We start from the raw sequence: 14,132 nt of genomic DNA, 5'->3' as shown, positions 1-14,132 counted from the left end.
GCATGTGTATATTCTTCACATAGCATGCATATATTCTTCACATAGCATATGCATTTTCTTCACATAGCATCTTATATTCTTCATATAGCATGTGTATATTCTTCACATACCATGCATATATTCTTCACATAGCATGCATATATTCTTCATATAACCTGTGTATATTCTTCATATAGCATGTGTATATTCTTCACATAGCATGTGTATATTCTTCATATAGCATGTGTATATTCTTCATATAGCATGCATATATTCTTCACATACCATGCACATATTCTTCACATAGCATGCATATATTCTTCATATAGCATGCATTCACTGAGCCTGAAGTAGATGCTTTTTTGAGAAATGGGAGCAGATGATTTACTTTCCCGTCTCATACTGCAACAAATTCTTTCCTGCCTTTGCTTGCACTATAGCCCCAGACTGGCATGGCCCCTCCTCTTCATGTACCTCAAGTCTTTCTAAGGCCTCACTAAAATTCTAACACCTGCCTTAAGTTTCTGTCCTCATACACACTAACTTACATAATCATTTTTTAAAAAGATACTTCAGACTTCTTTTCATCAAAAAGATTATAAGCTCTTTAAAGAAAGGAAGAAAGCCAGGATTCATCTCATAGTTCCCCCAGCACCTTCCTATGGTGGTGGGTGTAGAAGCAGCTCTCCTGAACCTCCCAAGGGCACTGAACCACTTCCTTTATGTCACTCTGTACAGCAAATTGTGCCCATAATTTTGCCCTGGAATCTGAGTGGCCCCAGAACACTCATGAAAAGGACTGGAACAACAACAACAACAACAAAACAACACAGGCAATAGGCTGAAGGAAGATAACATGAAAAAATGCATGTCTGGGCTTTCAAACGTGTTGGAGCTGGGTTCAAATTCTGGTGTTTCCACAGTTGAGTGATCACAGGCAAATTACCTCTCTTTTCTGAGTCTACATTACCACTGAAAATATGCATTTGGAACATTTGCCTTTCAGTGGTGCTCTGAGGACTAATGGTGACATATATATGAAGTTTTCAGTACTTTTCTAAGTGAACCCTTAAAAATACTTATACTTGCCTGGCTCAGTGGTTCATGCCTATAATCCCAGGACTTTGGGAGGCTGAGGTGGGCAGATCACCTAAGGTCAGGAGCTCCAGACCATCCTGGCCAACATGGTGAAAGCCCGTCTCTACTAAAAATATAAAAATTAGCCGGGTATGGTGGCAGGAGCCTGTAATCCCAGTTACTTGGGAGGCTGCAGCACAAGAATCACTTGAACCCACGAGGCAGAGGTTGCAGTGACCCAAGATCATGCCACTGCACTCCAGCCTGGGCAATAGAGTGAGACTCAGTCACACGAATACACACACACACACACACAAACAGTGATATGGACCTGGACGTTTTTCTCCTATTCTCTGTCTACTCTCAACCTGATGGTTCCTGCTTGCTTCTTTTTAAGTTTCTCTAACTCTACCTATGGTGAACATCAATCCTATCGAGTTTTTGAATTTCCTAGGAAAATGCCTCTGACTAAGTTACTTATGCAATACAATGCAACCGTGCTTCAGAGAGTTTTCTGGTCAGTTTTTGGTTTAAATCTGGATCTCTGTCCAATCAACAGTGGCAATCATGTCAAGGTGACGAAGTCCAAAACTCAATGACTCATGTGTAAGGAATGGCCTGCACCTTTTTTAAAAAAATAAAGAGATTATGTAACTAGCAGATACTGAGTTGTTGGTCTCAACAAATATTCACCGAAAAAACAAATGTGGTGATCTTTCACTGAACCCACTGTCATTGTTGGAATACCTCAGACACAAATAACTAGCAGAGCAGTACTTCCCTGGCAGATAAATCACCTGTGGATCTTATTAAAACTACAGATTCTAATCCATCAGGTCTGGAGTGGGACCTGAATTTCTAACAAGCTCCCAGGAGATGCCATCATTGATACTGCATGGACCACTCTGAGTGGTAAGGTAGAAGAGAACCGAATCAGTGACTCTCTCTTGCATTCTTCCTGCATAAGTGGTATATTAATGTTATTGGCAAATTCTTTTTAGGAAGCTTGAGAGAATAGAGTACCAAATTAAATTTTGTTTATAGTCCAAGTAGCAAAATTGAAAGAGGGTATTGCAGGACATTGGGTTACTTGCCTTTCCCAGTACCTGTTGTGTAACTGCACTCTTCATCTCTCTACGTCTATGAGTACCTGTTCTTAGTTACTTTATATGTCCATTATCTAGTGTAGTGCTTGCCACATACATAGTAGATTCTCAACAAATATCTATTGAACAAAAATAAATTTCTCTTTGGTATGCCCTAAAATGCTTAGTGCACACAGCAGGCACTCAATAAAAGCTTGTTGAATGAATTAATAAAGATGGAAAGAAGTAACGACTGTGGTCCTGAGTAGAGTAAAATATTATTTATCATCAAAATCATCTGAGCAAGATCATCTCTTAGGGCTGGATGGGCACTGAGGGAAATAACACTGATGTTAGACCAAGTCCTTGGAAATGAGTAGGCCTCAGCTGACAATCCAAATTGGTTTGGGTACCATCTGGTGCTATGATTGAAGCATTTTTCATGCTCACTAATAAAGAACTCAGACTGGCTTTAGGGAGGAATGGGTCAAATCAGTGACTTCTATGGGCTGAGCAGGGAACCAGCCCAGAGTGGCTGCAGAGGGCTGCCTCTTATTTGGGCTGCCATTTCCTCCTGCCCATCGCCAGGGATGTGCCCTATAAGGAAGCAAATACAAACTCCAGGGAAGAGCTCCAGGGCCTAGGCTTTGTGAGGAGCCCACCAGGGAGTACCTGACTGCAGGCTGGAGCGTATGAAAAGCTCCTTTCTCTGCACTTGGCTCATAAAAGAAGCGCCGTGGCTCGAATCCACCAACTCCCTGCAATCTCCAACAGCAGAGCCGCTCCGAGACCTGCAGACAGGCAGGGGGACAAACGACGGGGAAATGCTGCCAATACGGGGAACAAAAGCTTGCTCACATTGCTGGAGTTACACGGGATGTAGCCTAGGAGTTTTGCTTTCATGGAAAAGAAAAAAAAAAAAGAATATTTAGAGTCTGGGATGGAGAGGACAGAACAGAATTATTATTCTTCATGAGGAAAACCAGGGAAAACTGGAGGACATCACCAAAACAGAAGCGTTTTTATAGAGCCAACAAATTTCATTTAACAAAATGGTTGAAATTATGTGTTCTTTCTTCAATCTTCACGTCTTTAAAATTAGATCCCCAGTGAAATTCTCAGAGAAAAACCATGGGAGCTTCTTTTACTCCCTCTTGTTTCTTTTGCTTTATTTCTTCTTTTCTCTTTTCTGCTCTGTCTGGAATGGGCTAAGGAATGGCAGTGCCTGTTGACAAAGAGATTGATAAGGATCAGAATTGAAAGTCATTCTCAAAATTTGACTATAGCCCAAATTGAATTTAGAGAAGTGTCCCTAACTACTAATAACTAATAATAAATAGCAGTTTTTAACCACTTACAATGTGCCAGGAACTATTCATAGCCCTTTACCCACACTAACTCAATTGTACAATCTACTCCTAGGATGATATGGTATCCTAGGTGGGTACCATAATAATCAATGACATTTTAAACATGAGGAAATTGTAAAACAAGAAGTTGAAGTAACTGTCTCTGGGTCTCTCAGAGAGTAAGTCATGAAGTCCGGATTGAAAGCCAGTAAACCTGGCTTCAGAACCTGCTTGAACACCTCACTATGCTGCCTCTGAGAAGGACCATCAGCCCTTGGCCCAGTCGCCATGGTGACTCCCTTCCACGCATCCCTCTCCAATCACTGGGTAGACAGCCTGACTTCCTCTGGCTTTGGTTTTGTCTCTGGACACCACCTCTTAATCATTCCCCTCTGTTTCATTCGTTGAAGTCAGCTCTCAGGCAAATGTCACCGAGGCTCCAGGGACACCCACCCGACAGCCCCATTCTGGTGTCCAAGTCCCTGTGCTCTGGGAGGGGAAATGGAAACATTCAAGCGCCTCTCTGTGCTCCTTCAACCACCTAATTTTGCCTCTCATTTAACCCATTCTACCCTCTGTTCTTCGTGATAATTTTAACACCTATTTTCTGCACTGTATTTAGGTACTTGTCCATATTCATTCCACTGCCTTAAATCTACCTTATTACTCTCAAACCTTAGGTCAGTGTCTCCAGCACTATAATCTCCTCAAAAGTGGAAACTGTGGACATTCTGCATCTGTATTTCCCCCACAACATAGCAGAGATGTTGAGTGAATACATAAATGAACAAATAAAACTACTATTGTCTTTCTTTACCTCTTATTCTTCTGATCCCAGAAAGTGGAAAATAATAATAATCATCTCATAGTTTAAACTTCTGGCAGCTAAGTAATGCTGGGATGAGTGTGGTGTGTGTATTATGAGGACATCAGGAACCTGAGATTATCACCCAAGTAAATGAGGCCCAGGGTTGGCTCCAGTCCTTATTTTCTGCTGAGACATCTCTCTTCATTATCTTTTAATCTAGGAACTCTGACCTCAATGACCCAATTGGAGTAGATTGCTGCTTAAGGTTTTCAGAAGTAAAAGTGTCATCCTTGGTGGGGAGGGAAGCAAGAGGGGAAGAGGAGGGTACTTGAAACAGAACTTTGGGACCAGTACAACTGCTTAGAGGCTCATGAAAACCAAAGAAAATGGAAAGAAAGAAGCATGCCATCTGAATTAAATTCCTGGAAGCCTCACGGGTTGTTTTTCTCTAGGTTTTCACACACAAGCTGGAAGTTAGAGGATGCTTCAATGTGCTCTCCAGCTCAGGCACTCTGTTCTAACCGAGAGAAGAAGAAGATAAACCTGTTCATCTCCCTCTGCCTTCCAATCAGTCCCTTACTTGATCTGCATTCAGCCTTCGTGTTATTCAGCATCCCCCCAGCAAGTTGTGGTTAAAAGAGCATAGGTCCTGAGGTTAAACAGTCTTCCATCCAAAGCCCTTTTCCATAATTTGTTTATTATGGGATCTTGGACATATGATTTAATTTTTCTGGTCTGTCATAAGATGAAATGAGGCATCATAGACAAGTAGTTAGCTCAGCTCTGGCTCATGTAGTACTGAGTAATGTTGGCCAGATTCCCCACTTTTCTTCCAACCCCTCCAATTTTCTTCTTTGTTCTCTCCTTCTTCAGACCTTTTGTTCGTACGTCTTTACAATCTCCCCTTAACAGCTTACAACTATTTTTTCTAAATTCTTAAGTTTAATTCCAGCTCCAAGTTGAAAGAAAAAGGAAACAGAAAAGTCATAAAGGTATTCAGCTTGAAAATTATAAATGGAAAAGCACTGCAAATCAGCCATGGCCTGAAAGGAAATAAAATGTTATTGAGATTCTGTGAGTCTGGAGGCACCATCTGGGAGTAAAACTTGTGAAGAAGCAAATCAAATCAGTGTTTTCTTCTTTCAGAAGATACTTTTGCCTCAGGGATCATAGCAGCCTTAAGCAATTTTGAGGGGTGGGCCCTGAAGCAGTGTGTATTAGAGAGGAGAGGGAGCAAAACCTACTGTGCTGGAGCCCCTAATTAGACATGTGACTCCCACCAAATCACTTTGTCTCCCTCAGCCTTTGTTGCTTTGGCCAACCATCAAGCTCATGCAAGACTCCTATGAAAGAGCATAGCTAATTTCATAGCACTTGCTCTCCTGAATCTTATCACCATGAATATTCTGCAGGAAGGACTCCTGAGAATATACGCTATCAGGAAACTACCTTTTTACTTTTGCTGCACTCTAGTAACAGGAAAAAGAATTACAAGAAGACAAGATGTTAGGTAAGCAAGCTAATATAACATGTCCTTCAGGTTATAGTCTAAACTCAGGAACTACTCAGTTCAGTTTCCTATAACATCTCTGTTCGCAGTATGAGGAATGAGACATGCACAAATAACATATAAGGTAGATAAAGACTTATGCTTGAAGTAGGATGCATAACAAGGGAAGTTCCAAAGAAGAACAGCTCAGTCACTTCTAGGAGAGAAGTACCAGGAGGGAAAGCTTTATGGAGAAGGTAGTTTTTGAGTTAGAGCTTAAAGCCTGAACAGGATTTGTCAGGTGAAAATGGAAGGTAGAACAATCCAGCTGTGAGTACCACAAAAGCCAAGCACAGACGGGAAAGGATAGGATGTATTTTTAAAAGAGTGAAGAATCCAACTGGGAAGGAGATGGAGAATATATAAGAAAATGATGAATGGAGGAATGGAAAAGGCCAGAGGAGGTGGCCAGGGAGGGTGCTGCATTTGAGACTAATAAATTTCAACAATGGAAAGCCATAGAGCTGCTGATGTGCAGAAGACAATCTAGTGTTCACCTTCACATGGAGACCGATCTTCAGGGAAAAATATTTCCTCTCTCATATCCTTACACAGACTTTAAGTATTCTATGCTTTCCACTAAGATCTCACGTTTATCCTCCCCATTTTATCATTGGATAGGTGAATTATTGATCTTAAAGTTGGAAGGGAACCCAGAGATTATCTAGTTCATGCTCCCAAATTATTGATTTTAAAAGCTGAAGCCAGGCGCAGTGGCTCACACCTATAATTGTAACACTTTGGGAGGCTAGGCTGGCAGATCGTTTGAGCTCAGGAGTTCAAGAGCACCCTGGCCAACATATCAAGACCCTGTTTCTACAAAAAAACAAAAAAAAATTAGCTGGATGTGGTGGTATGTACTTGTTGTTCCAGTTACTTGGGAGGCTGAGGCAGGGGGATCACTTGAGTGTGGGAGGTAAAGGCTGCAGTGAGCCATTCTTATGCCACTGCACTCCAGCCTGGGTGACAGAGTGAGACCCTGTCTCAAAAAAAAAAATAAAAAAAAAAGAAAGAAAAAAAAAGAGAAGAGAAGAGAAAAAAAAAAAAAAACTGAGACATAGAGAGCTCTACAAGGACTTTCAGTCAATAGAGGCCACATCTCTTGAGTCATACTCTAGGGCTTTTTCTACCTCACCAGAATACATCTGATGATGAAATGACTTCTTCATTTTCCCTTTTTTTTCATTCCAGGGCTAGTTTTCTCATTAGCATTGTTAATGTACTTTGGAACCATGCCTGCTCTGCAATAGAGTAATGGCTTTGCTAAGCAGCAACTTCCTTTAAACCATTTTCCTTCTAAAGAACAAAAAGAATACTTTGGCTCTCCTCCAAAGATTCTTGGAATATTTAATCTAGTGCGCTATCCAGAAAATGATGTTAAGTCAGCATGATATGCATGCTAGGATAGAGAAGAGTAAAGAAGGGGTGACCACCTAATAAAACACCGATAATTGGGTGAAATCATCTTTTCTAGAAGTCTTTGAAAATAGACTAGGGAATGCCAACCTACGCTTCATTGAGGTAGGTCAGAAGTTAACTGATTCAAGGTCAAGAACATGAAAGTAAATGACATTGGTACTTTCAAGTCCAAAAGGATTTTTGTCTGATATGAGTTTTTATAGTGGAACTAATTCAAGTCTTAAAATTAAAATTTATAGAATCTCAACATGATTAAATTCATTTATAACAGTTCATCATAGCAATTAAATAACATATTGTAAGAAATATGTGTATTAATTTCCAATAGCTGTACAATGTGTTACCACAAACTTAGTGGATTAAAACAATACCCATTTGTTATCTTACAGATATGGGCATGAAGTAACAAAGTGCTCAGTGTTTCTCAAGTCTAAGATCAAGGTGTCAGTTGGGCCACATTGTCCTCTGGTGCTCAGGATCCTCCTCCAAGCTCACACTGTTTGGCAGCAGAATTAAATTACTTATTGTCATAGGACTGAGGTCCCCACTTTCTTATTGGACCTTTCTTAGCTCTTTGGATCTGCCCTCAGATCCTAGTCACAAGACTTCCTCCATAGTGAGATTACAACGTAGCTTTTGCATGTTTCCAGGCCCACAGGAAAGCTATTCATTTTCTTTTTTAAGGGCTCACCTGACTAGGTCAGACCCACCAAAGATAATCATTCATTTGATTAACTCAAAATCAACCGATCAGAGAATTTCATTACACCCATACATTCCCTTTCGCTTTGTAATGTAACATAATTATGGAAGTGATATTTCATCATATTTACAGGTCCCACTCACACTCATAGGTAGGGATTATGCAGAGCATGTATCCCAGGTGGCAGAAATCTTTGGGACCATTTTAGAATTCTGCCTACCACAATTTGTATGTATCCTAGCCTTCCTTCTAGAGTATGAGCCTCTTCCGGACATGGATCAGAATTAAATTGTTAGTTGAATTAATGGGAAAAAAAACTACTTGAAATTAGTTTCCCCAGGCTTTTAAATGTCTCTAGTTTATATCTGCTTGTGTTGAGATACTTCGGCACTAATTATAATTAAGCATAGATTTCCATAAATAAATGGCAGTTTGTAACAAAGATTTGCCAATATAGCTGACACCTTTAATAAAAATCAGTGTAATGACTAATTTCTTCACACAGCTAGACGATTTAGCACAAGTATTTATTGAATATCAACTTTGCATGCACTGAGCAATGTGCTAGATTACGTGGAGAACCAAATAAAAGAATAGCAGACATCATCTCTTTTCTCAAAGAGCTCACAACATAGTAAGGAAGAGAACTCTAAAGCACATAAAGTAAAATTTAACAACACAAGACACAACAGTTAATATTTATATCTAAATTGAGTGATACAGAAACACATGGCAGAAACTTCCAGGGGTAGATCAAAGTTGGCTGAAGAAAAAGTTACAAAATTATGTCCATTGTTAAAAACTAAGCAGGAGAAATTAGACTTGAAATGTTAGAAAAGAGAGCTGTTGAAGGTTTCAATCTGTGACCTAAAAAATGAAAGCTGTACATAAGGAAAGTGAGTGTGAAGAGGATTTTGTAGGGTGGATTGGAGCAGAAGAGGTTTAGAAACTGGGGAGATCACTTAGAAAGCTAATGAAGTAATCCGGATAAGAAGGGATGAGGACCTAGACCATGTGGTAGTATCAGGACCAGAGGGAAGATTCAATAAGCTATGCTTTGAAAATATAACAGCATTTGGTCTAGGATTTTACCTGATATGGGGGATAAGACAGAGTTGAAACGACAGTTTTAAATTTAGGTGGTCGTGGCAGAGATTGATGGCTATATGTCAACACCCACTTTTGTTTTTTATTTTATTTTATTTTTTTCCTGGACAAAGTGATAGACCATATTTCCCAGCTTCCCTTGAGATATGTGTGACCATGACACTGAGATCCAGCCAACATAAGAGAGCAGAGATTATGCAGCACTTCAAGATCTGAACTACAGAATCTCCTGCATGCAATCCTCCATGGAGGGGGAGGGCCACCCTGCAGACTTCTCTCACCCTGTACTGTGTATTCAATCGAGTCTGAACCATTATACATTTTTGTCTATTTATTTTAGAATTAAACCACTTTACCATTGACTTGGAATGTTAGCACCACTAACAGAAGAAGAGCTGGGAAGAAGATGTTCATTTGGGGTTTTAGAGAATACTAAGAGTGGAAAGTCTTTTAGGCAGCCAGTAGTACACAGCAAAATCAAAGCCTAAGAGAAAGGACTCAACAGTAAATAGAGATTTGTTATTTGCAAATTAAAGTTTGTTGACATTACAGGAGAATTCTCAGATGAAGAAAAGTGTAGGAAAATGAGTGGAGTACTGTGTCTTAAATATATATTCACATTCTCATATCATACATAAAAGTGTGAAAATGTAAGAATAAATATGTCAACTTAAGAGGAGGAAATATCACCATCTAAACAACACTGTTTTCAACTTCATGAACACAGTATGTCTTTCCATTAACCTAAATTTTGTTTAATTTTGCTGAACAATGTTTCATAGTTCTTGGTATACATGTTTTGTACTTCCTTGTTAAATTTATCTATAAGTGTTTTATTATTTTTGATGCTATTACAAATTTATTTATTTATTTATATTTTTTTAAATTATACTTTAAGTTCTAGGGTACATGTGCATAACGTGCAGGTTTGTTACATATGTATACTTGTGCCATGTTGGTGTGCTGCAGCCATCAACTCGTCAGCACCCATCAATTCATCATTTATATCAGGTATGACTCCCCAATGCAATCCCTCCCCCCTCCCTCCCCCATGATAGGCCCCGGTGTGTGATGTTCCTCTTCCCAAGTCCAAGTGAACTCATTGTTCAGTTCCCACCAATGAGTGAGAACATGCGGTGTTTGGTTTTCTCTTCTTGTGATAGTTTGCTAAGAATGATGGTTTCCAGCTGCATCCATGTCCCTACAAAGGATGCAAACTCATCCTTTTTTATGGCTGCATAGTATTCCATGGTGTATATGTGCCACATTTTCTTAATCCAGTCTGTCACTGATGGACATTTGGGTTGATTTCAAGTCTTTGCTATTGTGAATAGTGCCGCAATAAACATATGTGTGCATGTGTCTTTGTAGTAGAATAATTTATAATCCTTTGGGTATATACCCAGTAGTGGGATGGCTGGTTCATAAGGTACATCTAGTTCTAGATCCTTGAGGAATTGCCATACTGTTTTCCATAATGGTTGAACTAGTTTACTATCCCACCAACAGTGTAAAAGTGTTCCTATTTCTCCACATCCTCTCCAACACCTGTTGTTTCCTGATTTTTTAATGATTGCCATTCTAACTGGTGTGAGATGGTATCTCATTGTGGTTTTGATTTGCATTTCTCTGATGGCCAGTGATGATGAGCATTTTTTCATGTGTCTGTTGGCTGTATGAATGTCTTCTTTTGAGAAATGTCTGTTCATATCCTTTCCCCACTTTTTGATGGGGTTGTTTGTTTTTTTCTTGTATATTTGTTTGAGTTCTTTGTAGATTCTGGAAATTAGCCCTTTGTCAGATGAGTAGATTGCAAAAATTTTCTCCCATTCTGTAGGTTGCCTGTTCACTCTGATGGTAGTTTCTTTTGCTGTGCAGAAGCTCTGTAGTTTAATTAGATCCCATTTTTCCATTTTGGCTTTTGCTGCCGTTGCTTTTGGTAGTTTAGACATGAAGTCCTTGCCCATGCCTATGTCCTGAATGGTACTACCTAGATTTTCTTCTAGGGTTTTTATGGTATTAGGTCTAACATTTAAGTCTCTAATCCATCTTGAATTAATCTTCGTATAAGGAGTAAGGAAAGGATCCAGTTTCAGCTTTCTACTTATGGCTACCCAATTTTCCCAGCACCATTTATTAAATAGGGAATCCTTTCCCCATTTCTTGTTTCTCTCAGGTTTGTCAAAGATCAGATGGCTGTAGATGTGTGGTATTATTTCTGAGGACTCTGTTCTGTTCCGTTGGTCTATATCTCTGTTTTGGTACCAGTACCATGCTCTTTTGGTTACTGTAGCCTTGTAGTATAGTTTGAAGTCAGGTAGCGTGACGCCTCCAGCTTTGTCCTTTTGACTTAGGATTGTCTTGGCAATGCGGGCTCTTTTTTGGTTCCATATGAATTTTGAAGCAGTTTTTTCGAATTCTGTGGAGAAACTCTGCTATTACAAATTTAAAAAAGTATTTCCTGGTATTAATTTTCATAGTTCTGAAAAATAATTCAAAAACAAAAACATTATTTGCCTGTATGAATATGTTCAGTTCTTGTGTTTATTACTGCTGTTTTATGTTTTGTCTTCTAAACCATTTGCAGTAAAACAACCAGGATCCTTCACTGCATGAAGAGAATAATTGTTAATGATTTTAAGCTAACTTCCATTATGTTTATGTTAAATGTCATATTCATAGATTTATGAAGTAGGATAACTAGTCATTGTTTTTCCTGTAAAGTGTCTGTTCCGATGACATTTATTTTGTGTTGCCTATATTCAAGTCTCACATTTTGATAAATAAAAGTGTTAAAATATCAAAAAAATATATATATATATATATTCACATGAAGGAGTGGAAAAAGGGAAAAGAGCTAATAAAGAATTGAGAAAGGAGGGTTTGAGATATAGGAAAGCAACAAGGATAGCTTAGACGTAAAACCTTTTTGTTTTTGATGCATCTTCCACTGACCAACAACAAAGTAAGTCCAGATAAGAGCTCCATCATTAACCTAGGGACATGCAGTATGAACCAGCCACCACTGATTTATTGCCTAACTCTTTCATATTCATTTAACACCCATTAACACTCGAATGAAGTTATTTAAAACAATGAATTGGCCAGAAAACAGATATCATTAGGGAAAAAGAAAAAGCATGAGGTTGGGTTTATGTTAACATCATCACACCTGTCTTGACTAAATATTGATTTACACACATTTGAATATTTGTTGTACTTTGCCATCAGCATATCTTAACATTTAACAAAAAAATAAAATAAACATATTATCAGTTGTCTATGTGAATTCCAACAATGTTTTGGTTGATGTTTTTCCATGAAATTGTTCAAGGTATATGGCTTCTATTAGCATTATATGGGCACAGACTCAGAGTCAGTACCATAGACCAAAATAAATATCTAAAACCGAATTTTGACCTTGCTTTGTTTTATAGCAATCATTTTATGAAAGGAGTAATATATTTTGGTTTGTTCACAGCTTAAAAGTAAAACCCTGGCTAGGCATCATGGCTTACATCTGTAATCCCAGCATTTTGGGCGGCCAAGGCAGAAGGATCACTTGAGCCCAGGAGTTCAAAATCAGCCTAGGCAACATAGCAAGATCCCTTGCTCTACAAAAATGTTTAAAAATTACCCAGGCATGGTGGCACATACACGTAGTCCTAGCTATTTAGGAGGCTGAGGTGGGAAAATTGCTTGAGCCCAGGAGTTTGAGGTTACAGTGAGTTATGGTCATAGCACTGCATTTCAGCCTGGGCAACAGAGCAAGTCCTAGTCTCTAAAAAACAAAACAAACAGAAAAAGTAAAAACCTAATAATGGGTGGAATTTAATTCTCAGTTCAGGAAACAAATATAAGTTATTTTGTTGTTGATAATAATTACATTTGGGGGTAATCATTAAAGGCAAAATGAAAAAAGTTCAAAGCAACAAAACTATATTTAAATTAAATGTCAATGCAAAACTATATTTAAATTAAATGTCGATGGCACAGAAATGTCAAAAAAAGAATAATTGTTGGGCCTGGTGGCTCATGCCTGTAATCCCAGCACTTTGGGAGGCTGAGGCAGGTAGATCATCTGAGGTTAAGAGTTTGAGATCAGGCTGGACAACATGATGAAACCCCGTCTCTACCAAAAATACAAAAAAATTAGCTGGGCGTGGTGGCAGGCCCCTGTAATCCCAGCTACTTGGGAGGCTGAGGCAGGAGAATCACTTGAACCTGGGAGATGGACATTGCAGTGAAATGAGATTGTGCCACTGCACTCCAGCTTGGGCAAGAGTGAAACTCCATCTCAAAAAAAAAAAAAAAAAAAAAAAGAATAATTTCATGTGGAAGGTAAAAAATATGATCATTTATATGTTAAATAGCATTAAGATATTTTATTAATAATAATCTAGAAAGTATCAGGGAGAGGTAGGCAAGTATTTAAAGAAGAAACCCTCAGGCAGAGAGGAAAATGCCCGTTGGTCAACCAGTCCACAAGGGGAGTGAACACAGCCTTTCAGACACTAGACCGTACAGATCCTCACCCATTCTCCACTGAGACAATGTGTTCCCGGCATGGTGACTGGCATCACATTTCACTTAGCTGGATGGGGAATAAAACTTCAAAAAGACATGGCTTATTTAAGGCCACATCTCCATGAAACCAAAGCAATGGATCATTGCAATCAATCCAGTCAAAAGAATCTGTCAAGTTGAGAAAACAAGCCAGATGAATTGTTTAACAATGCTGACAAAACTAGTGCATTACATGAGAGTTATTTGAGATGTTCACTCTCCCTTGGTGATTTTTTTTTTTTTTTTTTGCAATGAGTAACAACAGAGATCCTTGATATATAAGAAGACTTCACTTATTCTTTTTATCATGCAAAGCACCACTTTTCCTTTCTCTTCCTTTTTGTACAGTATAACTTTCCCCCAACTTTCAGATAGACAAAATAACAATAATGGAAATGACTCAATGATCTTTTTAATTTCCTAGGCTCTTTCAACCTCTGTAGACCCCAGTTTAATGCAAATCAAACTTGGGCGGACTGTACGTTACCTA

This window comes from Piliocolobus tephrosceles, chromosome 1 (assembly GCF_002776525.5).
Source record: "Piliocolobus tephrosceles isolate RC106 chromosome 1, ASM277652v3, whole genome shotgun sequence".
Lineage (NCBI taxonomy): Eukaryota > Metazoa > Chordata > Mammalia > Primates > Cercopithecidae > Piliocolobus > Piliocolobus tephrosceles.
Note: the sequence above shows the minus strand (reverse complement) of the source record.